Source organism: Elgaria multicarinata, chromosome 10 (genome assembly GCF_023053635.1).
Source record: "Elgaria multicarinata webbii isolate HBS135686 ecotype San Diego chromosome 10, rElgMul1.1.pri, whole genome shotgun sequence".
Classification (NCBI taxonomy): Eukaryota; Metazoa; Chordata; class Lepidosauria; order Squamata; family Anguidae; genus Elgaria; species Elgaria multicarinata.
The window spans coordinates 7,178,747-7,203,959 of NC_086180.1; the positions used below are offsets into that span (position 1 = coordinate 7,178,747).

The following is a 25,213-nucleotide window of genomic DNA, read 5'->3' on the forward strand; positions in this document are numbered from 1 at the left end:
CAGCAGGCCTAGAAGAAAAATAAGGCAGTTCTCTTCCAATTTACAAAAGCTTCTGTATTTGGTCACCTGTAGGCATTTCTTGTTTGTTACTGGTTTAAGAGATAATTGCACCTTATACTAACCATATTAGCCCATGCCTCTCGGATTTATATGCCACAATATTCCCTCTTTCTGCACTTCATGCAATTACAATCTAATAGTGACTTGCAACTTGACAGTCCCCTTACACTATAATGTACTCAGCATAAACCCCTATCTTCATTCAACCTAGCAAGGAGAACGGGGGCTCATCTACACCAAGCAGGATATGCCACTACGAAAGCAGTATATAAAGGGCAGGAGCCACACTACTGCTTTATAGCGGTATTGAAGTGCACTGACAACTGTTGTGGCCCATGACACATCTACAGCAAGCAGGATGTAACACTACGAAAGTGGTATGAAAGCAGTACATGGTATATGTCATGGGCCTCAACAGTTGTCAGTGCACTTCAATACTGCTATAAAGCAGTAGTGTGGCTCCTGCCTTTCATATATCGCTTTCATACCACTTTCATAGGGGAATATCCTGCTTGGTATAGATGAGCCCTGGGTCTCAATCCAAAGGGCACCCCTTCACTTCAGCAAGGAGTGCTAAGTACCCCATAGGAACGACATCACAATCCAAGAAACACATGGGAAATGCCTCCCCTACCCCAGAAGAGTCAGCTTCAGTTCATTCAACAGTTCATCTACCACACTGTATGTGTCCAAGTGGAACAGTTAAGACACAACATTCATTCCTTGAGTGAAGAATGAGAACCCTGTGTTTTTATCACTCACCCAAGCCCACCTTCCTACCACCAACACGTTGACAACATGAAGCTTCGTGACTTGACTTTTGCATCTTCACGAGCCCCAGACTTCCTCCCTGCCTTGGAGGTGAGTGGGGATCACTTTCGCACTTGCACAGCAATCCCCACAGCCTCAACTCTAAGAATGGAACAAAGGTTGGGGGCTGTTTGGCTTCTGAACTGCCAAGGCATCCAGAGTGCCTCAGCTCTGTGGGACCAAACCAGCAAGCACCCCCCTCCCCCTCCCCCTTTGCTGCTACAGAGGAAGAAAAAATAGGAGGGTTTTCCTCACCTGCAGAGCAACCAAACTACTAAAGGGAAGGCCACTGTCTTGGCAAACACAATTTTTGACATGGATATTAGCTAAACCTTGCGGATCTCTGCACAGAGAGACATAAAATTCCTTCAATCCATGGGAAGATTTTTTTTAAAAAAAATGTAGGAGTTTTTAACAAATGAAGGTTTGGAGAATATTGAAATATATCTGACACTTTATCAAATTTTAGGAAAAAGAAAGGAACCTCTCGTGCAAGCACTGAGTCATTACTGACTCTTGGAGGGACGCCAGCTTTTGCTGACATTTTCTTGGCAGGCCTTATAGCGGGGTGGTTTGCCATTGCCTTCCCCAGCCATTATTACCTTTCCCCCAGCTAACTGGGGACTCATTTTACTGACCTCGGGAGGATGGAAGGCTGAGTCGACCCGAGCCGGCTGCCTGAAACCAGCTTCCGCTGGGATCGAACTCAGGCCGTGGGGAGAGTTTCAGCTGCAGAAACTGCTGCTTTACCGCTCTGCGCCACACAAGGCTAGTTTATCAAATTTTAACTTACTTTAATAATCTAACTATGCAATCCTAAACACATTTACTAGTAAAGGTCTCTGAGGGACTTACGGTTCAGTAAACAATATATTTAATGTTTTAACTTAGCACATCAAATTGGTATATTTATACAATTCAGAAGTGTAAACACCTTCATTTTATTCAAACAGTAACTACATAAAGTGAAGCTGCAAGCTGCTGTACCCTTAAGCACCCAACAGTGCAATCCTATATTCCTAGTGAGAAATAGGAGGGGGGATTTCTACATGCTTGGGTGAATCCTGAAGTATGCAGAAGAATAAAACCTTCTTTTCTTTTTAAAGCCCCTCAACTCCCAGACCAATGAAGCCTGTGCATGCTCAATGGTGTGCAAAACGTCAAGTGTCAGTTTCAAGAACAACTCAGAAAGTGGAGGGGGAAGTGAATTGGCCTGCTGGTCTGCACCCATACAGTTTATAGTATCCTGGAAGATAGCATGGCTAGCTGATTCCCTGAACAGGCCCACTTCTGTTACGGATTGAAGATACACCAAGATATGTATCACTTTGATACACTTCCATTAGGGAGTGAGGACACACTAATAGGTCCCACTTGTGCTCAATGAACTGGTAGTGAGCTTTACTAAACCCTGGGGTGACTGCCTCCTGAGTAAGCATGTATAGGAGCAGACAGCAACTGTGACAGTAACTACACTGAACCCACATTTTATTCAAATAACACTAAATAGTAGGCTGTAATTCCTACAGCAACTTTATTTTTTTAATCAGTGTCTCAACAATCCATGGTTTTCTATTTTGAAATTTCACCTTGTGTTTTATGAACATGAGAAGCTGGGAAGTTTGCATCAATAAGACATTTCTCCATTCTTTCACACTGTTTAAGTTTGTTCCTAGACTGTATGTGTGTTTTGTCAAACACTTAGCAAGTTTGTTTCACTTGAAGCCAAATATTGAAAAATAAGAGGCATGTGAGGAGTTTGAAGCTACGTCGTGGAATACCACAATGTTGCAGGAACAGTTTGTCTGGAAGACTCCTAGTTCGGATCTAAACGTTTTGCTTGTTTAGGAATCCAGACAAATGCAATAGAAACGCTACTATTTTTCCATTGCAGAGTTAGCAGTTTTGAGACAATATAACTGACTGTAACAAGACTTTAAAAACATTCAGTATTTCACTCACTATTCTGAAAGAAAGCACTATACAGGAAGCTGACTTTTACCAAATCAGATGACAGGTCCATCTAATTTAGCACAGGCCCATCAGCCTTCCCCAACCTGGTGCCTTCCAGATGTTATGGACTAAAATTCCCATTAGCTCCAGCTAGCATCAGGAATACTGGAAGTTGTAGTCTGAACTATCTGAAGGGCACCAGCTTGGGGAAGACTGGTGGTCCACGCTGAATGGCAGCAGCTCTTCAGGGGTTTCAGACAAGTTTTTTTCCAGTCCTTCCTGGACAACCCAGGGATTGAATTTGAGGCCTTTTGCATGCAAAGAATGTGCTCTACCACTGAGCTACAACCCTTCCTCTATTCGAAAACAAATAGATAAAAGCCAAGAGAGGCGGTAAAAATCAACAGTTCAAAGAGGGATGGAGGAAGGGAGAGGAAAATGTCTAAATAAGGCTGTTATTCTCTTTAAATAAAAGAGATCAGACAGCCAAGCTCTATAGAAGAGTCTAGCTTTGCTTTAAAGGTAGCCAGATCAAAATCTGAGAATGTATGATTGGTATTTAATGGGGGTGAGGTAGGCTAAGCGACACCACCTATGTATTTATGATTATCTTTGTGGAAGTTATTCTCTATGGACAGTAGGAGAACTCTGTAGGAGAGCTGTGGGGTTTTCCAAACCTTTCCCAAACTCTGAGGGAGATGGGCAGAACAATAGCTACAATTTTATTTGTTTATTAGAGTTATATCCTGCCTTTTCCTCCAAGGAACCCAAGGCAGCGTACATGACCATCAGCCTCTGCCCCTCCCCTGTGAGATAGGTTACGTTGAGAGTTAATGGGGGTGCAACCCTATACACTGCACCCCTGTTGCTCAGAAGCCCCTGAACCCAGAGGCATCCAAGATTCCTAAGCCCTGCCAGGCTGAATCTGGCAGGGCAGGAGCAACAGCAGGGGCAACCCTTCTCCCACAATGCCTGACACTAAGGAAGGACCCCCTTGGAGCCAGGCATTTGAGGAGCATAGCCACCACTCTGAAGAGCAGCACCAGCTACTTTTCTGGCCAATGCAGCTCTTCAGAGGTTGGCTGCATGGCACAGTGGGCATTGATGGGAATGAAATAGGCAGGGAGAAGGGAGGCAGATGTGATGGGCAGATAGGGAGGAGGAAGACAGACAGGGCAAGTGGGTAGCCACATTAGAAGAGGAGAGGAGACAGCGCAGGCAGGCAGGCTTGAGGAAGGGAGACACAACGGGGAGGTGAGGTTGCTCTCACTTTGAATTTTTTGCTAAAACGGTTCCCTTGAAAAATAGCAAATGCCACTGCACTATAAAGATGTATTGACAATCGGGGGTCAAGTCTACCTAAAGGATCACCCAATATGTTCAATTCAGAATCTCTTTTATTTGGGAAAGTGTCTACAAAGCTTTGAAGGGGAATTGGGCTATATGTTATCTATTCTGCAGCTGTGATGTATTTGTGAGGGTACCTATTTGAAGGAGGGGGTGCCATGAAATGTCCATTTTGTACAGTGTCTATGAACTTGAGGGAAGAACCATCTTCTCCATGAAGAGGGGTTGTAATTCAGTGGTGGACCACACATGTTGCTATGTAGGTGCTAGGCCCAAATCCTGGCATCTCCAGTTAAAATGACCAGATGATCTGTCCGAGAACCTGGAAAGCTGCTGCTAACCAGAGTAGACAATACTGAGCTAGATGGACAAATACTCTGGATCTGGAGTAACACAGCTTCTTATGTTCCTGTGATGGTGTCAAGGAGATATGGAAGGGCTTGCAGACATCTGAAGCTGGGGTGGATGTTTTGACAAACTTTATTAAGTATCAGTGTCATGAAATAAAGGCAGCTGTGGGGAGAGAAGTTTTATTGTACGAATGGCCTCAAAAGTATTTCAGGGAGGAGGGAAATGAGAAAAGAAACTCACAGTAAACTCAGTCCATGTTGCCCCCTGCCCCAATAAAAGGGAGAAGTTCTATGCCAATGTGTCAATTCCAGCATTATTGAGGAGAGATGATGACACTGTATGGTGCAGGGGGGCGAGGGGAAGAGGCACATGTCTGCATTAAAATTTCTTCTCCATTAAAATCAGACCTTTAAAATAGATCAATATGCATTTATTGATTTAAGCAAATGGAGATCAAGTGAGGAAGAATAACTACTGAAGTCGGTAATGTGAACGAGGAAAGGATTTGTTTTGTACGATCCACAGTTATTCTGAAACATTCTAAGGGGATTATTTATTATTTATTGCATTTTTATGCCACCCAATAGCCGAAGCTCTCTGGGCGATTCACAAAAATTAAAACCATTCCAAGTGTAAAACAAACAGTATAAAAACATGATACAAAATACAATATAAAAGCACAACCAGGATAAAATCAGCAGCGTGTATTATTCAGTTTCATGCACAGTATTTTAATATGATTCCTTAGCTATTTGTGCAGCTTGAAGACCCGACAGTGTACATCATATATTGAGAACAGCCACACACAAAAAGCAAACACAGCTCACAACCCAACCAACTCTACCCGACATCTACCTTTTCTGGAACAGCCACTTTGAGGCCAAAGCTGCAATTCCCACCCTCCCAGATGGCCAACTGCTAAGTCCTGTTCTACAGATGCAATTTTTCCTCCACACCCTTGGGGGGACAGATTTAGAGAGAGAGAGAGAGAGAAGACATGATAGACAACATCGAACAGGGATCCGGATACAGCCCATTGGGCCTCCAGTTCTCCATTCCTACCTGACACTCAAAGAATGACACTCTTCCTCGAGAAAGAGATATAATGCCTCGTTTTGAAGGAAGATGCTTTGCAATAAGGACTAGACAGACACACATGTGTGTGTGTGTTTTTAAAAAAATCTTGAGAAGGCTCTTATGGTGACTTGAGCATCATTTCCTGGTAGAAAGGCGGGGTATTAATTCATTAAAAATAAATTATGCACGTGGGAGGTGAGATTCTCTGAGAACCCACTTCCCCCAAATTCCCAACCCCAAAATTAAGTTGGGAGGAGGCCGCACTTGAGATTTACCAGGATCCTGGGGAAAGGGAAAGGGAAAAAAATGCCTGGAAATACAGGGCACCCTAAAAATATATATTAAAAATGGGGGGACTAATTTGGAAGGGGGGCATATATATTACGAGTCCAACCCCCACTCCTAAAAATGGGAGGACAGTGTAGTATATAAAAACTTACTAGGATTGTAAATTGATATTAGCCTTGGGGAAAAAAATCCCCACCCAATTTTAGTTAATTTTTTTTTAAAAAAATGGAAGGGTTGGGAGGAGAGCGGGGGGGGGGGAGGAGGAAAATCACTCTTTTAATCCCGTAACCCTACAGCAGCCTTCCCTGCGAGTAAGCAACGCAACCCAGTGGGGCTACTTAGAGCACCCCCTACTCTGAGTAAACATGTCTAACTCCCCACCCCCACCCACCCCACCCACATACCCCTCCCAAATTAAGTTGCAAAGAGGGAGGGGGGCAAGAAGCTTGCTAGTGTTTCCCTCCCCCACCCCCAGTAATCAACACCAGCACCCCTATTTTTGACGGCGGGTGGGGGGAGAGGGAGGGGCTCCCCCCAATTTGAAATGTGGGGGGGGGAGAGAAAGGAGGGGGGAGGAGGAGGAGGGGGCGGGATGACTCAGACTCACCGTTGCCAAGCGATGGAGGCGGCGGAGGCGGCTCCTTCTCCCCTCAGAGCGCCGAGGCTGAGGGGCTGCTCCCGTCCCGGCGGCGGCGGCGGCTGCTCCTCCCCTTCCTGAGCGGCGGCTCCCGAGCCTGCCCGCCGCCCTCGCCGTGCCGCTCCATGCACGGGGACGGGGGGCAAGACGGCGGCGGCGGCGTGACGACTATTCCAGCCTGAGGCGACTATTCCAGCCTGAGGTAATTTCCAGGCAGGCGGCGGCAGCGGTGGGTCTCGCTCCGTCGCTCCCTCCCCGGCTGAGGCGCCTCCTCACTCGGCTTCGCTTTGCCCGCCTTTCCTTCCCTCAGCGGCGACGCCTCCAGCTTCCCCGCTCAGCCCAGGGCCGCGGCGGCGGCGCATGGAAGGCGCGCGCTCATTGGCCCAATGAGAGGACGGCGCTGGTTGGGTACGGCGCACCAGGAGGCCACGCCCATGTCCTCCTGGCCTCGCGCCCCTGGCTCCCTCTCTCCCTCCCTCCCTCCGTCTGTCCGCGCCGCTTCCTGGATGGATTTGGACGCGCTCCTCCAGGCGGAGGCGGTTGAGGGCGCAGGAGCCTTTCCGGGCAGCAGCGCGCTGGGCCTTGCGCAAGCCCAGCGTGGCCTGCTCGGACAGCCCAGGAGGGGAATGCATTCTTTTCCTCGCCCCCCTGAAGGCCTTTTTATTTCCTCAGTATTTTAACACCTAAATGTAACACTTTGCTGTTTTTATTATTATTTATTTATTTATTTATTTATATAGCACCATCAGTGTACATGGTGCTGTACAGAGTAAAACAATAAAATAGCAAAACCCTGCCGCATAGGCTTACATTCTAATAAAATCACAATATAAAATAATTCTGTATTTTAATCCTATATCAATCTCTGCTGGGTGGTTTTATCCTGGTTGCGCTTTTCATATTATTATTATTATTTATTTATTTATATAGCACCATCAATGTACATGGTGCTGTACAGATTACACAGTAAATAGCAAGACCCTGCCGCATAGGCTTACAATCTAATAAAGTTGTAGTAAACAATAAAGAGGGAAGGAGAATGCAAACAGGCACAGGGAAGTGTAAACAGGCACCGGGTAGGGTGAGTCTAACAGTATAGAGTCAGAACAAACTCAATATTTAAAAGCTATAGGGAAAAGAAAAGTTTTTAGCTGAGTTTTAAAAGCTGTGATTGAGTTGGTAGTTCTCAAGTGTTCTGGAAGAGCGTTCCAGGCGTAAGGGGCAGCAGAAGAAAAAGGACGAAGCCGAGTAAGGGAAGTGGAGGTCCTGGGGCAGGCGAGAAGCATGGCATCAGAGGAGCGGAGAGCACGAGCAGGGCAATAGTGTGAGATGAGAGAGGAGAGATAGGCAGGAGCTAGACCGTGAAAAGCTTTGAAGGTCAACAGGAGAAGTTTATATTGGATTCTGGAGTGAATTGGAAGCCAATGAAGAGATTTCAGAAGTGGAGTGACATGGTCAGAGTGGCGGGCCAGGAAGATGATCTTAGCGGCAGAGTGGTGGACAGAGACCAGCGGACTGATGTGAGACGAGGGAAGGCCAGAGAGAAGAAGGTTGCAGTAGTCCAACCGAGAGATAACCAGTGCGTGAACGAGAGTCTTGGCAGAAGAGACAGACAAAAATGGTCGAATCCTGGCGATATTATACAGGAAGAAGCGACAGGATTTAGCTACTGCCTCGATATGAGGAATAAAGGAGAGCGAGGAATCAAATATAAAGCCAAGACTACGAGCTTCCTTGACCGGAGTAAGCGTGACATCGTTGACAGTAGGAGAGAATGAGAGGTGAGGAGAAGGTTTAGGAGGAAAATACAATATTGCATTTTGTATTTGGGTTTTTAGATTGTTGGTTGTTTTATTATATTCCTCATGGTTTTATTGAATTTTTTATTACAATGGTTTTATACTGTTGTTTTATACTTTGAATGTTTTTAATTTTTGTGAACCGCCCAGGGAGCTCCGGCTATTGGGTGGTATAGAAATGAAATAAATAAATAATTTACATTTTTGTGAACTGCCCAGAGAGCTTCAGCTATTGGGCGGTATAAAAATGTAATAAATTAGGGTGACCCTATGAAAAGGAGGACAGGGCTCCTGTATCTTTAACAGTTGCATAGAAAAAGGGAATTTCAGCAGGTGTCATTTGTATATATGAAGAACCTGGTGACATTTCCTCTTCATCACAACAGCTAAAGCTGCCCTCTTTTAAATCTGGTCACTCTAGTATAGCTCCTGCAGCTTTAACTGCTGTGATGAAGAGAGAATTTCACCAGGTTCTCCATATATCCAAATGACACCTGCTGAAATTCCCTTGGTTTCTCCATTCACCATGGCTGTCTGCAGATTTTCTACCACTGATGGAATATCATAGAATCATAGAATAGCAGAGCTGGAAGGGGCCTACAAGGCCATCGAGTCCAACCCCCTGCTCAATGCAGGAATCCACCCTAAAGCATCCCTGACAGATGGTTGTCCAGCTGCCTCTTGAAGGCCTCTAGGGTGGGGGACCCCACAACCTCCGTAGGTAACTGCTTCCATTGTCGTACTGCTCTAACAGTCAGGATGTTTTTCCTGATGTCCAGCTGGAATCTGGCTTCCTTTAACTTGAGCCCATTATTCTGTGTCCTGCACTCTGGAATGACCGAGAAGAGATCCTGCCCCTCCTCCTTTTAAGTATTTGAAGAGTGCTACTATGTCTCCCCTCAATCTTCTCTTCTCCAGGCTAAACACGCCCAGTTGTTTCAATCTCTCTTCATAGGGCTTTGTTTCCAGACCTCTAATCATCACCAAGACGCAAACAGATGTGCCTTGACTGGTCACTAATCATGACCCTGAACCAACCACAATATCACTAGGGCAAATAGTTGAGTGTTCTCTGCGTGTATTTGGGTTAAAGATGGCTGCAGGGGACAAGGTGATGCACAGAACAGGAAGTTCAAGGAAGAGACTGACATGTGGATTGTGCGTGTAGCAGAATCAGACTTCTGAAGCAGCCTGGGTGGAGCACAAGTGTCTGCTACAGGTGGGGGCAGGAGATAAAGTATAGCCCCTGGCAGACAAGAGGGTTCCACCCCTGCCCTTTACTGACAAGCCTCTGATGTTAGGATTGTAAACTTATCACAGCCAGAACCTGACAAACATGCTTGCTTAGTACATCCCATTGCTTCTTAGTGGCAAGCTGTGCAGTCTGATCCTGTGCCTGGTTACTCAGAAGTAATTCTCACTACATTGCAGTGGTGCTTACTTCACGGGTGTATAGACTTGTAAACTTTAACTTTTAGCCGGCCAAATCTTGCCATGTTTCGCAAGCTATAGGGCTCCTTGTCCGTTATTTTGCAAGTGTTTGAACCATGTGGTGCTCACATGACAGGGGCACATGTAATAGAATGTGCTACTCGTGAGGAGGCCATGTGAATAGACAGCCTCCAGCATGCGCTTACCATTGAGTTCCCTGTGTGCAACTGGATGCCCGCTATTTGGAAACAGGAGACAGAACTGGGAGCTATGTGGAACATTGTTCTCCTACAGTTATGTATTTATGGTGCTGTACAGAGTAAAACAATAAAATAGCAAGACCCTGCCGCATAGGCTTACATTCTAATAGAATCATAGAATAGCAGAGTTGGAAGGGGCCTACAAGGCCATCGAGTCCAACCCCTGCTCAATGCAGGAATCCACACTAAAGCATCCCTGACAGATGGTTGTCCAGCTCCCTCTTGAAGGTCTCTAGTGTGGGAGAGCCCACAACCTCCCTAGGTAACTGATTCCACGGTCGTACTGCTCTAACAGTCAGGACGTTTTTCCTGATGTCCAGCTGGAATCTGGCTTCCTTTAACTTGAGCCCGTTATTCCGTGTCCTGCACTCTGGGAGGATCAAGAAGAGATCCTGGCCCTCCTCTGTGTGACAACCTTTCAAGTATTTGAAGAGTGCTATCATGTCCCCTCAATCTTCTCTTCTCCAGGCTAAACATGCCCAGTTGTTTCAGTCTCTCTTCCTAGGGCTTTGTTTCCAGACCCCTGATCATCCTGGTTGCCCTCATCATCATAATAAAACAATAAGAAGGGGAAGAGAATGCACCAAACAGGCACAGGTTAGAGTAAAACTAACAGTAAAAGTAAGATCAAAATCAATTTTTAAAAGCTTTAGAAAAAAGAAAAGTTTTTAGCTGAGCTTTAAAAACTGCAATTGAACTTGTGGTTCTCAAATGTTCTGGAAGAGCGTTCCAGGCATAAGGAGCAGTGGAAGAAAATGGACGAAGCTGAGCAAGGGAAGGAGAGACCCTTGGGCAGGTGAGAAACATGGCATCCGAGGAGCATATATTGATTCTTCAGCGTGTATTTGTGTATGTATGTATGTTAGGGTGACCAAATGAAAAGGAGGGCAGGGCTCCTGTATCTTTAACAGTTGCATAGAAGAGGGAATTTCAGCAGGTGTCATTTGTATATATGGGGAATCTGGTGAAATTCCCTCTTCATCACAACAGTTAAAGTGCACAAGCTATACTAGAGTGACCAGATTTAAAAGAGGGCAGGGCACCTGCAGCTTTAACTGTTGTGATGAAGAGGAAATTTCACCAGGTTCTCCATATATCCAAATGACACCTGCTGAAATTCCCTTTTCAATACAACTGTTAAAAGATACAGGAGCCCTGTCCTCCTTTTCATATAGTCACCCTAATGTATGTATGCACATACTTGCTCACATATACACAAACACAAGGAATGGCACCAACATTTATAATACTTTTATTCCACTTGATATATTAAAATCCCTAAGCAGTTCGCAATAAGATACAACAACACAATATAGAAACAAGTTGGCATCTGATCTAGCGGTGACCGAGCAAGAAAGAGATTTTGGGGCAGCTCAAAGAAAATGTCAATGTAAAAATGAAAATGTTGCTGTAAAAAAAAGGCGAACTCCATGTTAGGCATTATAAGAAAAGGGATTGAAAATAATACAGTTCTATGCCATTTGTTGTAAACCACCCTGAGAGCTTCAGCTCTCGGGAATATAAAAATGTAAATAAATAAATAAATAAATAAATGTACTTAAGCCTTTCTGGAGTCAATCAAACTGAACGATAAATACATAGAGGATTGTGCTGTAAATATTGTTGCTTTCAACATCTTCTATTCTGCTTTTAGTTATCAGGTACTATACTCCAAGGCCTTGGCAAGACCATTAAAGGAAGCCAGATTCCAGCTGGACATCAGGAAAAACTTCCTGACTGTTAGAGCAGTACAACAATGGAATCAGTTACCTAGGGAGGTTGTGGGCCTCCCACACTAGAGGCCTTCAAGAGGCAGGTGGAGAACCATCTGTCAGGGATGCTTTAGGGTGGATTCCTGCATTGAGCAGGGGGTTGGACTCGATGGCCTTGTAGGCCCCTTCCAACTCTGCTATTCTATGATTCTATGATATTCCATCAGTGGTAGAAAACCTGCAGACAGCCATGGTGAATGGAGAAACCCATTGCAAAACCTGAGCGGACCTTAAGTCAAACCTGTGTGTGAGGAAAAGAGGCAGACCAGACAGGTCAGCAAGAAAGCAGGCAGCCTAATAAAACCAATGGGCCCATCACATACCTTCTTTGTCCTTACTGGCATGTACTGGCTATAACACATGACTTCCCTTAGAAACTAGTACTTATATAGTAAGCAGAAGAAGGTGGTTGGTGGTTTCCCATGATCACCTGACTCCCTGGTTCAAAATGGTGCTGTTCAGGCATTCTTTACAGTTGAGGTGGGCAGGAAGTTGATCTCCATTTGTTTTGGGCTTTAATTCCCCCCATTCCTGACCATTGGACATGCTGGAAATTTATGTGCCAGACATCTGGAGATCTTCCTTCTGTTGACCCTGCTTTAGAACATGTGAAACTGCATGTCCAATTTGTTGGCCTTAGACATCTCAGGGTCAAACTAGATGTGACCCTAATCACATGATTGGGTTTTACATGCTTCCCCCCCCAATTTAAAATGTCCTCATTGGGGGGGAGGGGGCCCGTTAAATGCCCACTCCTTCATGCCATGGTACGACTCTTGATCAGCCTCCACAGTTTCTATTTAGTAAGGAAAGATCAAGCACACAAAGGATCATCATACTATTAAAGTCATTGTTTAGTTTGGTCCTCAGCAATTACACTTCCTATATGGAAAAGCAGAATCCAGATACGAATCCACATGATATATCTGAGGAAGCAACAACTTGGAGAATCTAGATTATTTCAAAGGAAATCTTATGATGTTGCTGTGGCTTTGTTGTATTGCAACATGACGTCGTGATCAGCCACAAAACCAGAGAGCAACACGTACTAAAGGGCATCTTGATTTAGTGACACTGCAGCAATTTTGTGAAGGGTTGAAGACAAAAGGATAAATGTTCTTCAGGACGCTAATCTCTTAGAGGCCATCAAGTGAGACCTATTACTGAGTTACTTTATTCCTTTTCTGAGAAACCCCCTGTCTCTGTGGACAGAGGTAGTTGATAGTCCTGTTGCCCTCAGGCTAAAAGTTACCACAATTTCTTGCAGTTTTGTTTTGGTTTCTTTTATTTATTTTATTTATTATTGCATTTATATCCCGCCTTTTTTCCTGCAAGGAACCCAAGGCAGCGTACATAATCCTCCTCCTCTCCACTTTATCCTCACAACAACAACCCTGTGAGGTGGGTTGGGCTGAGAGTCTGTGACCGGCCCAAAGTCACCCAGTGGGTTTCCATGGCCGAGTGGGGACTAGAACCCAGATCTCCCAGCTCCCAGTCTGATCCTCTAGCCACTACACCACACTGGCTCACCACTTGGCATTTTCTCACCACTTGGCATTTAACTAAAGCAGCCTTCCCCAACCTGCTGCCCTCCAGATGTGTTGGACTACAACTCCCATAATCCCCCAGCTACAATTCCCAAGATCCCCCAGACTACCCAACCTGGTGCCCTCCAGATGTCTCAGACTGCAACTCCCATATTTCCCAGCAATGCTCTCTTCCTCCATGGGCGGCCTGCTGGGTGTGTCTTCTATGTGTGGGTGGATACATACATGGGGTGGGACCATGTGTGTGCCTCCACAAGATGTAGTGATGGTCACCAAAAGGGGGTTGGGTAAATTCCTACAAGAGAAGGCTATCAATGGCTACTAGCCCTTATGGATATGTGCTACCTCCACTATCAGAGGCAGTAAGCCTGTGTAGACCAGTTCCTGTGGAACATGGGTGGGAGGGTGCTGTTGCACCATGTCCTGCTCTTATGGGTTCCTGGTTGACAGCTGGTTGGCCACTGTGTGAACAGAGTGCTGGACTAGATGGACCCTTGGTCTGATCCAGCTTGGCTCTTATGTTCTACCCACACACACACACCTTTTGGGCCTTGGTCACACACATCACTGGTATGGAGCCCCAACCTCTTTACTTTGAGAGAATGGGGGCATCCCTGTTATAAATATTTGCCTTGGGTAAGCCCCATTGAACTCTACAGGGCTTACTTCCAAGAAAACATACATAGGATTGTGGTGTTAGTATGCAATCCTATGGTCAGCTACTTGGAAGCAAGTACCATTGAATAACATTTGGTCAAATGCTAACAACCTAATCTTATGTGTGTAGGTTAACTTTGAAGTTAAACAGACTTCCATAGAATTGGGCTGTTCCTCTTTGACCAAACAATATATGCTAAAACGCAGCAAATCGGTTCAAATACTGCCATTATATAAGCGATGGGATAGTATATCTCGGGGAATTCCAAGACTACATATCACATTTCTCCTGATGTTCACGATCGTATCTCGGCATGTCTTTCAGATATCTCAGCTTGGCTGCTTCATCGTCGTTTGAAACTCAATATGGCAAAGACTGAATTGCTCGTTTTTCCTCCTAAACCTTCTCCTCATCTCTCATTCTCTCTTACTGTCAATGATGTTACGCTTACCCCGGTCAAGGAAGCTCGTAGCCTTGGCTTTATATTTGACTCCTCACTCTCCTTTATTCCTCATATTGAGGCAGTAGCTAAATCTTGTCGATTTTTCCTGTATAATATTGCCAGGATTCGATCATTTTTGTCTGTCTCTTCCGCCAAGATGCTTGTTCATGCACTGGTTATTTCACGGTTGGACTACTGCAACCTTCTTCTCTCTGGCCTTCCTTCTTCTCACATCAGTCCGTTGGTTTCTGTTCACCACTCTGCCGCAAAGATCATCTTCTTGGCTCGCCGCTCTGACCATGTTACTCCGCTTCTGAAATCTCTTCATTGGCTTCCAATTCACTTCAGAATCCAATATAAACTTCTCCTGCTAACCTTCAAAGCTTTTCACGGTCTAGCTCCTTCCTATCTCTCCTCTCTCATCTCACACTATTGCCCCGCTCGTGCTCTTCGCTCCTCTGATGCCATGTTTCTCACCTGCCCAAGGGCCTCTACTTCCCTTGCTCGGCTTCGTCCATTTTCTTCTGCTGCCCCTTACGCCTGGAACGCTCTTCCAGAACATTTGAGAACTACAAGTTCAACCGCAGCTTTTAAAGCTCAACTAAAAACTTTTCTTTTTCCTAAAGCTTTTAAAACTTGATGTTGTGCAGACTTTATACTGTTAGTTTTACCCTACCCTGTGCCTGCTTGCTTACCCTACCCTGTGCCTGTTTGCATTCTCTTCCCCTCCTTATTGTTTTATTATGGTTTTATTAGAATGTAAGCCTATGCGGCAGAGTCTTGCTATTTACTGTTTTACCCTGTACAGCACCATATACATTGATGGTGCTATATAAATAAATAAATAAATAAATAAATAATAATAATAATAATAATAATAACAACATTTGGATTCTCTTGGGAAAGGATTTGGAAATGCAAGACTTCATGGTACCTTTAGCAAATCAGATGTAATTGCACAAGAAAGTGCATGTTGTTCTGAAGGGGCACCATTATAGCCTCAGTGAGAGACCATGATCCACCTCCAAAATTCAAAGACTTTCATGGTGGGCTGTTCAGATTAGTGAGGTCATAAAAATATAAAATCAAGCCAATCTAGTCCTTTCCGACATGTAACATGAATACAATAATTTTCATTTCATTCAAATGAATATCTCATAATGCAGCCTTCCTCAATGCAGCAGCCAGAATGATTTTAGGAACCAGAAGGGTCGACTGTATAACACCTGCTCTGGTCCGCTTGCACTAGCTGCCTGTATGTTTTCGAGCCCAATTCAAGGTGCTGGTTTTGACCTATAAAGGCTTACATGGCTTGGGACCACAATACCTGATGGAACGCCTCCCCTGACGTGAATATACCTAGTCACTACGTTTAACATCTAAGGTCCTCCTCCGGGTGCCTACTCCAAGAGAGGCTCGGAGTGTGGCAACGAGGGACAGGGCCTTTTCGGTGGTGGCCCCCAGACTGTGGAACGATCTCCCTGACGAGGCTCGCTTGGCACCAATGCTGCTATCTTTCCGGTGCCAGGTTAAGACTTTCCTCTTTGCCCAGGCATATGGCAGAACATCTTAATCACCCACGTTTAGTTTTTTAACAGTTTTTAATGCTTTATGTGTGTATGTTCTGTGTTTTAGAATTTTAAATTTTGTATACTAGTTTTTATCTCAATTTTAGAATTTCTGTAAACCGCCCAGAGAGCTCTGGTGGTGGTATATAAGTGTAATTAATAAATAAATAAATAAATAAATAAACCTAATACCTTCAGGACGTGTTGGAATACAGCAACCATCATGGCCAGCCACACAGCCAGACATGCTGGCTGGGGTGATGGGAGTTGTAGTCCAAAAGATCTGGAGGACACTGGACTGGGGAAGGTTGTGAATACAAAGAAACTCTCAAGAGAAAGAACCAAACTCTGGTTTTGGAGCATTCTTCCACCAGTTTTTTAAAAAATCCATCTGCCTTTTGTCAGAGCATCACAGCACATGTGCCTGATTGTGGTTTGCATTCTTCACCTCTCCATTTTGTAATGCCACGCTTCTTCCCTTATGGCTGGAGGAACTATGTCAGCTATCTTCTCTGTCCTATGGACTGGAAGCAGTGAACCTGCCAGTATCTACCCAGAAATGTCATACGGAAACCACATTGCGAAGACAGAAGACAGTTTAAAGTTGTCGTCGCTCTGTGAGTATTTTGTTTTCCTTTTCACCGGATGGCCTCTTAATCTTTCCCATCTGCTTGAAGCAAATTGGAAAACAACTGATCCTTTGTGCCACCTAGTGCTGTGAGAGAGCTCTGCAGGGATGCATGCAGAACCGCACGGTTTCCGGATTTCCTGGTGTAGAAAAATAATAGTCCTCTTTTGTACAAGCATTCAAAGTGCTTTACATGCGTTAAGCAGTTGTAATTCTTCCAATAAGCCTGAACGCTAACAGTTTCCAGAGAGGTAGATGGGTGAATGTGTTGCAGCAAAAGCAACTATTTATTTATTTATTTATTTATTGCATTTCTATACCGCCTAATAGCCGAAGCTCTCTGGGCGGTTTACAAAATTAAGACAATTCAAGCATAAAACGACAGTATAAAACCATAATATAAAACGACAGTATAAAACCATAATATTAATCTAGGGAGGTTGTGGGCTCTCCCACACTAGAGGCATTCAAGAGGCAGCTGGACAGCCATCTGTCAGGGATGCTTTAGGGTGGATTCCTGCATTGAGCAGGGGGTTGGACTCGATGGCCTTGTAGGCCCCTTCCAACGCTGCTATTCTATGATTCTATGATTCTATGAAATACAATATAAAAGCTTAACCAGATAAAAACAGCAGCAATGCAAAAATACAGATTTAAAATACAAATTTAAAACACCAAGTTAGAATTAATTTATAGACTGTTAAAATACTGAGAAAATAAAAAGGTCTTCACCTGGCATCTAAAAGAATATAATGTAGATGCTAGGCGAACCTCCTTAGGGAGCTCATTCCACATCCAGGGTGCCACAGCAGAGAAGGCCCTCCTCCTGGTAGCCACAAGAAGTCTTAAAGCAGGGGGTCCCTGACCCTTTTGGATTTGTGAGCACATTTGGGGATTTAAAAATTGCTGTGGGCACCGCCACAAAATTGCTCCCATGGAGAATGTGGCTAGTCACATAATGGCTGCCATGAGGGCTAGGAAAGTCCACAGAGAGATCATGAGGCTAGAGTAGAGTGACTAGGGTGACCATATGACCGGACTTGCCCGGATTTGACCATATGACCGGGAGGGGGAGGGGAAATCCGGATATATAATTTTTTGCAAAGAGCAGCTCTAATGGGAATTAACAAAAATGCTTATAAATCCATCATTTTTTAAGATAAAGTCATGAAACTTGGAACAATGGTAGCTCTTAGGAAGGGCTTTAGTCATACCAAATTTGAAGCAAATCCGTTCATCCACTGATTTTTTAGGAATTTTTTAAAAATTGAGGTTTCAAAATTATTATTTTTAAAATCGTCATTTTTAAAGATAAAGAGATGAAATCGTGAGGCTAGAGTAGAGTGACCATATTTGGGAAACCAAAAAAGAGGACACTTGGGGGGGAAAGGGAATCGGGTTTCTGGGACCTCTGGAAAGCACAACCCCTCTGCCCCCTTAAAGTCTTCTATTGGAATGGAGGAGGGGAAAACATATAATTAATGCCCCCCCCCCTCACTGCTTCAATTGGGGCCTTTTCTATAATGTCCGGGAATGACACGCTTTCCCCTTTAAGGCCCTGACTGGATCGGGGGCGAGGGGGGGGAATGAAGCACCTCCAGAAAGTGTGTCATTCCACCCCACCATGCTAATGGCAGCCTTAAAGGGGAAAGCATGTCATTCCAGGCCATTATAGAAAATTACAGAAAATTCCCCCGGACACCCAGGTTAGAACAAAAATCAGGACAAATCTGGGGAAATTCTAACAGTTGGTCACCCTAGGCTAGAAGCTGGGAATAGAGAGAAATAGCAAGATAAAGGGGGAATGGGAGAGAAAGAGCGAAGTATGGGGCTAGGAAGGGAGAGAAAGATGAAGGCTGGGTATGGGGAAAGGGTTCAGCGTAAAGAAATAGTAAGGCTAGAGGCTGTGAGCGGAGAGCAAAGGGGCAAAGACAGAAAAAGATTGGGTGGAGGCAGAAAGCAACAATTTCCTTCTCTTTCTGCCTGCTGAACAGCTGATCGGGAGGAGGTCCAGGAACAAGAGGGAGCACTTGGCACCATAACATTTTTAAAGGGATTTTAAAAAATTAAAATAATTTCTTGAAGGGGGCAACACGTAGAGAGCTTTCCAGGCATCGTCTGGGGTTCCTGTGGGCGCCCTGCCTTAAAGACGATTGCAACTGATTACGGCACAAGCTTTTGAGGACAAGAATCCACTTTGTCCAATGCGACCTGTCGTCTATGGAAACAGACTCTAGTCCACAAAAGCACTTTTTTATTGATTTTAAATATTTCTTGGGCGCTTTTTAGGGCCCAGAAGCCCTCACAAGGCAGCTAACAACAATAAAATAATAAAATATTGAAAATATTGAAAGCAATAAAACAGCAATTAAAACAATAAAACCAACAATAAAACCAGCAGGAACAACAATAGCAGCAGTAACAACAATAATAACAATACTTATTATGGGAAAGCCATGGTAAAATAAAATATTTTTCAGGCCTACTTGATAGCCTGCAAGGATGGTGCACGGCGGACATCCAAAGGGAGTATCTGCAAGAATTTTAGTAATAGGTTAAAGGAGGAAATAGCATTTGCCTTTCTTGCAGCCATATCGCACTGTTGGCTCATATTCAGTAGATCACAAGTTGAATAGGAGCCAACAGTGCGATACGGCTGCAAGAAAGGCAAATGCTATTCTGGGCTGCATTAATAGAAGCATAGCTTCCACATTGCGTGAGGTACTGGTTCCTCTCTATTCGGCCCTGGTTAGGCCTCATCTAGAGTATTGCGTCCAGTTCTGGGCTCCACAATTCAAGAAGGACGCAGACAAGCTGGAGCGTGTTCAGAGGAGGGCAACCAGGATGATCAGGAGTCTGGAAACAAAGCCCTATGAAGAGAGACTGAAAGAACTGGGCATGTTTAGCCTGGAGAAGAGAAGATTGAGGGGAGGCATGATAGCACTCTTCAAATACTTAAAAGATTGTCACACAGAGGAGGGCCAGGATCTCTTCTCGATCCTCCCAGAGTGCAGGACATGGAATAACGGGCTCAAGTTAAAGGAAGCCAGATTCCAGCTGGACATCAGGAAAAACTTCCTGACTGTTAGAGCAGTACGACAATGGAATCAGTTACCTAGGGAGGTTGTGGGCTCTCCCACACTAGAGGCCTTCAAGAGGCAGCTGGACAACCATCTGTCAGGGATGCTTTAGGGTGGATTCCTGCATTGAGCAGGGGGTTGGACTTGATGGCCTTGTAGGCCCTTTCCAACTCTACTATTCTATGATTGTATGAAAAGTAACCTTAGAGAAATTTTACCATATCCTTGGGGAACAGTTTTATACCCACTTGGTAGTATTAATGGTACTCTGGCAATAGCCTATAAAACAGATCTTCTTTGTATTTGTCTGTCCAAAAATAAAGATAGCTGGCCAAGCCTCATCTACAAATGCTAATCATGTCCAATACAGAAGAAAATAGAAATGTCCTAATTCCTTAAGCAGAGCCTCAGGATATTTTGCAGAGCACGTTTAACCAAATATGCAGGGATTACATTATCTCAAGGACATATTCTAAGCACATTTTCTTTTGCCTCGAAGCCTAAAAAACCCCTTAGCAATACTATATGGATATCAATAATAATAATAATAATAATAATAATAATAATAATAATAATAATAATAAAAAATAATTGTTACCCGCCTCTCCCTCTGGATCAAGGCAGGGTACAACACAAATACAAACAAAATAAAATACATATAACTAATTAAAACATTTAAAACTAATACATTATTAAAAGCAGCAAATTATTAAAAAGGCATCTTTAAATTCCACTGGGTAGGCCTGCCGGAAGAGATAATTCTTTATGGCTTTCTTAAATTCCGGAAGACCGTTAAGTTGAGCAATCTCTCCTGGCAAGCCATTCCACAGTCTGGGAGTGGCAGAAGAGAAGGTCCTCAGTTGTCAGCCTTATTTTTGTTGGCTGGAGTAAATTCTTCCCAGAGGACCTGAGTGTGGGGGGCGGATTGTACGGGAGAAGGTGATCCTGCAGGTAGCCTAGACCCAAACCATGTAGGGCTTTAAAGGTGATAACCAACACTTTATACTTCACCTGGAAACTCATTAGCAGCCAGTGAAGAGATTTTAAAACTGGTGTAATGGGGTCACCCCTAGGTGTACCGGTGAGCAGCCTGGCTGCCATATTTTGAACTAGTTGAAGCTTCCGGACTAGGCACACAGGTAGCCCTATGTAGAGTGCATTGCAGAAGTTGAGCCTCGAAGTTACCAGCACGTGCACTACTGTCTTTAGATCTTCTGACTCTAGGAAGGGGCGCAGCTGGCATATCAGCCCAAGCTGATAGTAGGCACTCCTGGCCGTTGCATCTATCTGGGCTGTCATTTGGAGCAATGGATCCAGAAGCACCCCCAAGCTGCAAACATAGTCTTTCAGGGGGAGTGTAGTAGTATGCTTGCAGTATGCTTGATTTCAGTAAGCCCCTTGGTGTGGATTTTGTTTTGTCCCACTAATACTGTCTGGACTGCTGTCCATCACTTGGAAGTTTAGGAATGGCAGCTCTAGACAAGGTCTGCACTGTTGTGGTGCTCCACCACCACACAATCTTAGTTTTGGCAGGTTTGCTGTGGCTTCTACTGCAGCATTAAGTAGGAGAAATTCTTTTCTAAATATAGATAACTGCATCTTGCCACATCCTGAAGACAGGAAGCAATCAATTTCTCCGGAGACAAGAAAATGGAAGTAGCCAAGCACATATCCCATGTGTCTGGTTTCCATTGGAGTTGGAATGCTGGGAGAGTACTGGGGCCCTTTCCACACCTAAGGATTATCCCAGGAAAATGGAGGGATCGTTGCTGCCTACTCCCGGGATCCCCTGTGTGTTATTTGGATGCACAAGGATGATCCTGGGACAATCCCAGGGGAAAAGGCAGGTATAGAAACGGCCTGGGTCGGGGAATGCTGGCGCATAGTTAAATTATGGAACTCACTACCACAAGATGTAGTGATGGCCACCAATCTGGATGGCATCAAAAAGGGGTTGCATAAATTCCTGGAGGCAAAGGCTATCAATGGCTACTAGGCCTGATGGTTGTGTGCTATCCACAGAATTCGCGGCAATAAGCTTGTGTGCCCCCAGTTGCTGGGGAACATGGGTGGGAGGGTGCTGTTGCACCATGTCTTGTTTTGTTGGTCCTTGGCCGACAGCTGGTTGGCCACTGTGTGAACAGAGTGCTGGACTAGATGGACCCTTGGTCTGATCCAGTGTGAGGGCTCTTCTTATGTTCTTATGACTAGGTATCAAACCAAACCATCCTCCAAACAAGAATTCAAAGGGTCGGAGAAGAATACATTAGCTTAATGCGTGGGACAGCAGAGGAATATAGTCTCAGCTTGTACTAATAACCCTTGTCTTAGCCACCCCAGACTTCCCTGGACCTGAGGAACCCATTTGGGTAATTTGGAGTCATATGTGAACTACACAAGAACCTGCTGACAGAAGGAGTCTTGACTCTGCGGAGTGGCGACTTCTATTTCTATTTAGTTTTTATTTGGATTTATGAAGACTTTTGCTTTGTTTTGGGCAAAAGACATTTCCCCCCCCCCTTTGGTCTCTAGTTGTTTAACAGTATAACTGCATTTGTGAATCAATTTGATCTATCCAGTTCTGTCTAACTTATAGCCTGGTATAATGGTCTTCACTTGACAGGGATATAAGAAACAGGGTATCCCCCTAAGCCTTGGGAATTCATCAGGCAAAAAGAAAAGGGGACAAAAGAAAATTACCAGCTTCTTCCCCTCTAAAGAAGGAGGGGTAGATAATGAGGTTATACCCCTGTCACCCCCTGAGCCTAGCTTAGACTGGTCTATTGACCACAGATGCATCACATATGCAACGGGCTCAGAAGAGTGCTCTACTAATTTGGCAATGGAAATGGAGGCTGCAGAAAATGCATCTGCAGCCAGTAGGGCAAAACAGGTGGAAGGAGGGAAGGTACTGGATGAATTTAGGCTAATGCAGATAGATGAGCTAGCACAGCGTCATACTCAACTAGAGAATGACCTCCCCTTAAACGCAACAATCACAGTGAGGAGGAGGATAGTAACTCACTGTTTCAATGGGTTAAGGATATCCTAGAAGAAATGAAGCTGATAAAAGCTTTTTTATATGAATCCCATGAGCTGCTAACAATATTGAGTTAAATAAGATATCCAAAATCACAAGCAAACAAGCTGATTTAGATGTTATAACCCCCTCGGATGGTGTCTCTGGTGAAATTAAGTCTTTAAATGAGAAAATAAAGAGTTACTCTGAAAAGGGAAAAACACATCGGAGGGAAAATAAGAATAAACCATTAAACAAAAAAAAAGAGCAAAAATATTAAGAATCTCAAAAAAGCCAAAAAAGCAGCAAGTAAAGTGAACTATAACAACTTATTTAAACAGCTAGAAGAGAAGCCTAGACGTAATAAAAAACATCCAGTTCTGAGAGAAAGACCTCAGAGCTAAGAAGCCATAAGGCTGCCGTTGTTAAGTATATGAAAAGAAATACTTGCTTAGTCATTAAAATTGTGTGTGTATGGCTATCTCAGGGTTAAACAGAGAAAGTCTATCTGTGGGCAATTACCTTGAGATAGAGGCTGTTCTGGGAACCTTGCCAAGATTCTAAGTTAGCCTCATCACAGCTGTATGTAATGTAGATAAGAATTGTGTAGATCTGTATATAGTTTCTCACTTGTGTAAAATGGAACTGATCACTGCTCTATGATCACTGCTCTCTGTGTATGCCTCAGTGTGCTGATCTGAACTGATCTGAATTGAACTGCACAGAAGCCTGAAGGAAATAAACCAGCTCTGCTGTGTAAGACCTGCGTGATGTGTGTTTGTTTCTGAGCACAAACAGAGTTCCAGAGAGAGAAAAGTTCTGGCACAATAACCCAACAAAGGTTATGGGCCCAGCCCAGTCCAGTCCAGGCAAGTCTACGCCAGCCTAACCCAGGCAGAAGAACCAGAACTTGGTGGGAACGGTGCAGTATCAGAACCAGAACCAGGAGTCTGCTAAAAAAAGAAGACTGTTGATGGAGGAAGACATCAAGCTAAAGCCAGTGCTGCAAAGTGAGGAAAAATCTCAGTTGGCTGACTCTGAGGAGGACTCTGAGCAGGAGGACGGTGAGATACCAATTCCTAAAGCAGAGGAAATGGCAGGAGCTAATATGTCTGGTTTGCATCAATTGTTAGAAAAGCTGAATGACTCTAACTATGCATTATGGTCTTACAAAATGCAAATGTATCTGATTCAGGCTGAACTGTGGTATGTAGTCACAGAGGATCCACCAGATAGAGCAGATCCACAGAATGCTAAATGGTTTAAGGACGATGCAAAAGCAATGGCAGTTATTGCATTAGCTGTGGAAGACTCTCAAATTTCCTTCATTCAGTTTTTGAATACATCAAAAGAGTGCTGGAATGCACTACAAGCTGTATATCAAAGAGAAACAGCGGGCAGTAAAGTAATTCTAACCCGGAAGCTGTATGGAATGAAGCTGAAACCAGGGGAGTCTATGTCAAACCATTTGAAAAGCATGAGAGAAATCTTCAATCAACTCAGGGCACGAGGGATGGAGTTTACAACTATACACCAAGTCTATGTGATTTTGTCAAGTCTTGATTCATCGTACGACGCGGTTGTCACCATGATGGAAAGTCAAGAGGAGAAAAATTTAACCCTCGAGTATGTAGCTGGAAAACTACTGGAAACCTATGAAAGAAGACAAGCTTCAAAACAACAGAGCCTTAAACATCCTGTGGCTGAATTTCAACAAAGCCATAAATCTTCTGACGTGGTGGCTGCATTAAAGGCAAGGAAATGCTTTAATTGTGGTTCCACAGAACACTTAAGGCGGGATTGCAACAACAAGAAGAAAAAGCTGTTGACAGCAAAGTGGAGAGAAGAAAACAACATGAATGAAGCTGAATCAAAAAAGAAGTGTCTTCTAGCAAGAGTCAAAGAGACAATGAATCCTTGGTTTTTGGACTCTGGGGCTTCAATAAGTATGGCAAAAGACAAACTTTCATTTGTAACCTTGGAAACTTCTACTTCAGAGCAAAAGTGTGTTACCCTTGCAAATGGAACAAAAATCCAGATTTGTGGTGTGGGTAATGTATATTTTGATTGTCTGGGAGTTGAACTACAAAGTGTTTTATATGTACCAGAATTAGAAACAAACCTTCTAAGTGTGTTTCAGTTAACAGAAATGGGGTATGAGGTTTGTTTTACTGAAGAAAATTGTACTATAAAACAGGGAAACAAGGTGTGTGTGCAGGGAATAATGAAAGAATCTTTGTATGTAATTAATACTTGTACAGAAAATGAAGTTGTAGCCAGCAAAGTCACAACAAAAACAATAGCCAATTGCAAACCACACCAAGAGTGTATCCATTTAACTCATAAAAGGTTTGGTCACGCCAACTATAAAATAATTTCTAAGATTCCAGAATTGTGTGAAGGGGTGAAAATCAAACCATGTTCTAACTATGTAGAATGTAATGTATGCAGTGAAACCAAGTGTCATAAGTCAAACATTCCAAAAC

At 44.0% G+C, this 25,213-nt stretch overlaps 1 protein-coding gene across 2 annotated transcripts in view; it reads right to left on the bottom strand.

The window, feature by feature from the left end:
- The window catches only part of PTPRA (protein tyrosine phosphatase receptor type A), a 156,616-nt gene extending 149,808 nt beyond the window's left edge, over window positions 1-6,808 (bottom strand). For both annotated transcript variants that reach the window (XM_063135389.1, XM_063135388.1), the window contains exon 1: window positions 6,494-6,808. The gene's annotated coding sequence lies outside the window, so the exon portion shown is untranslated. The remainder of the gene's footprint in view (window positions 1-6,493) is intronic.
- Between the last annotated feature and the right edge of the window lie 18,405 nt (window positions 6,809-25,213).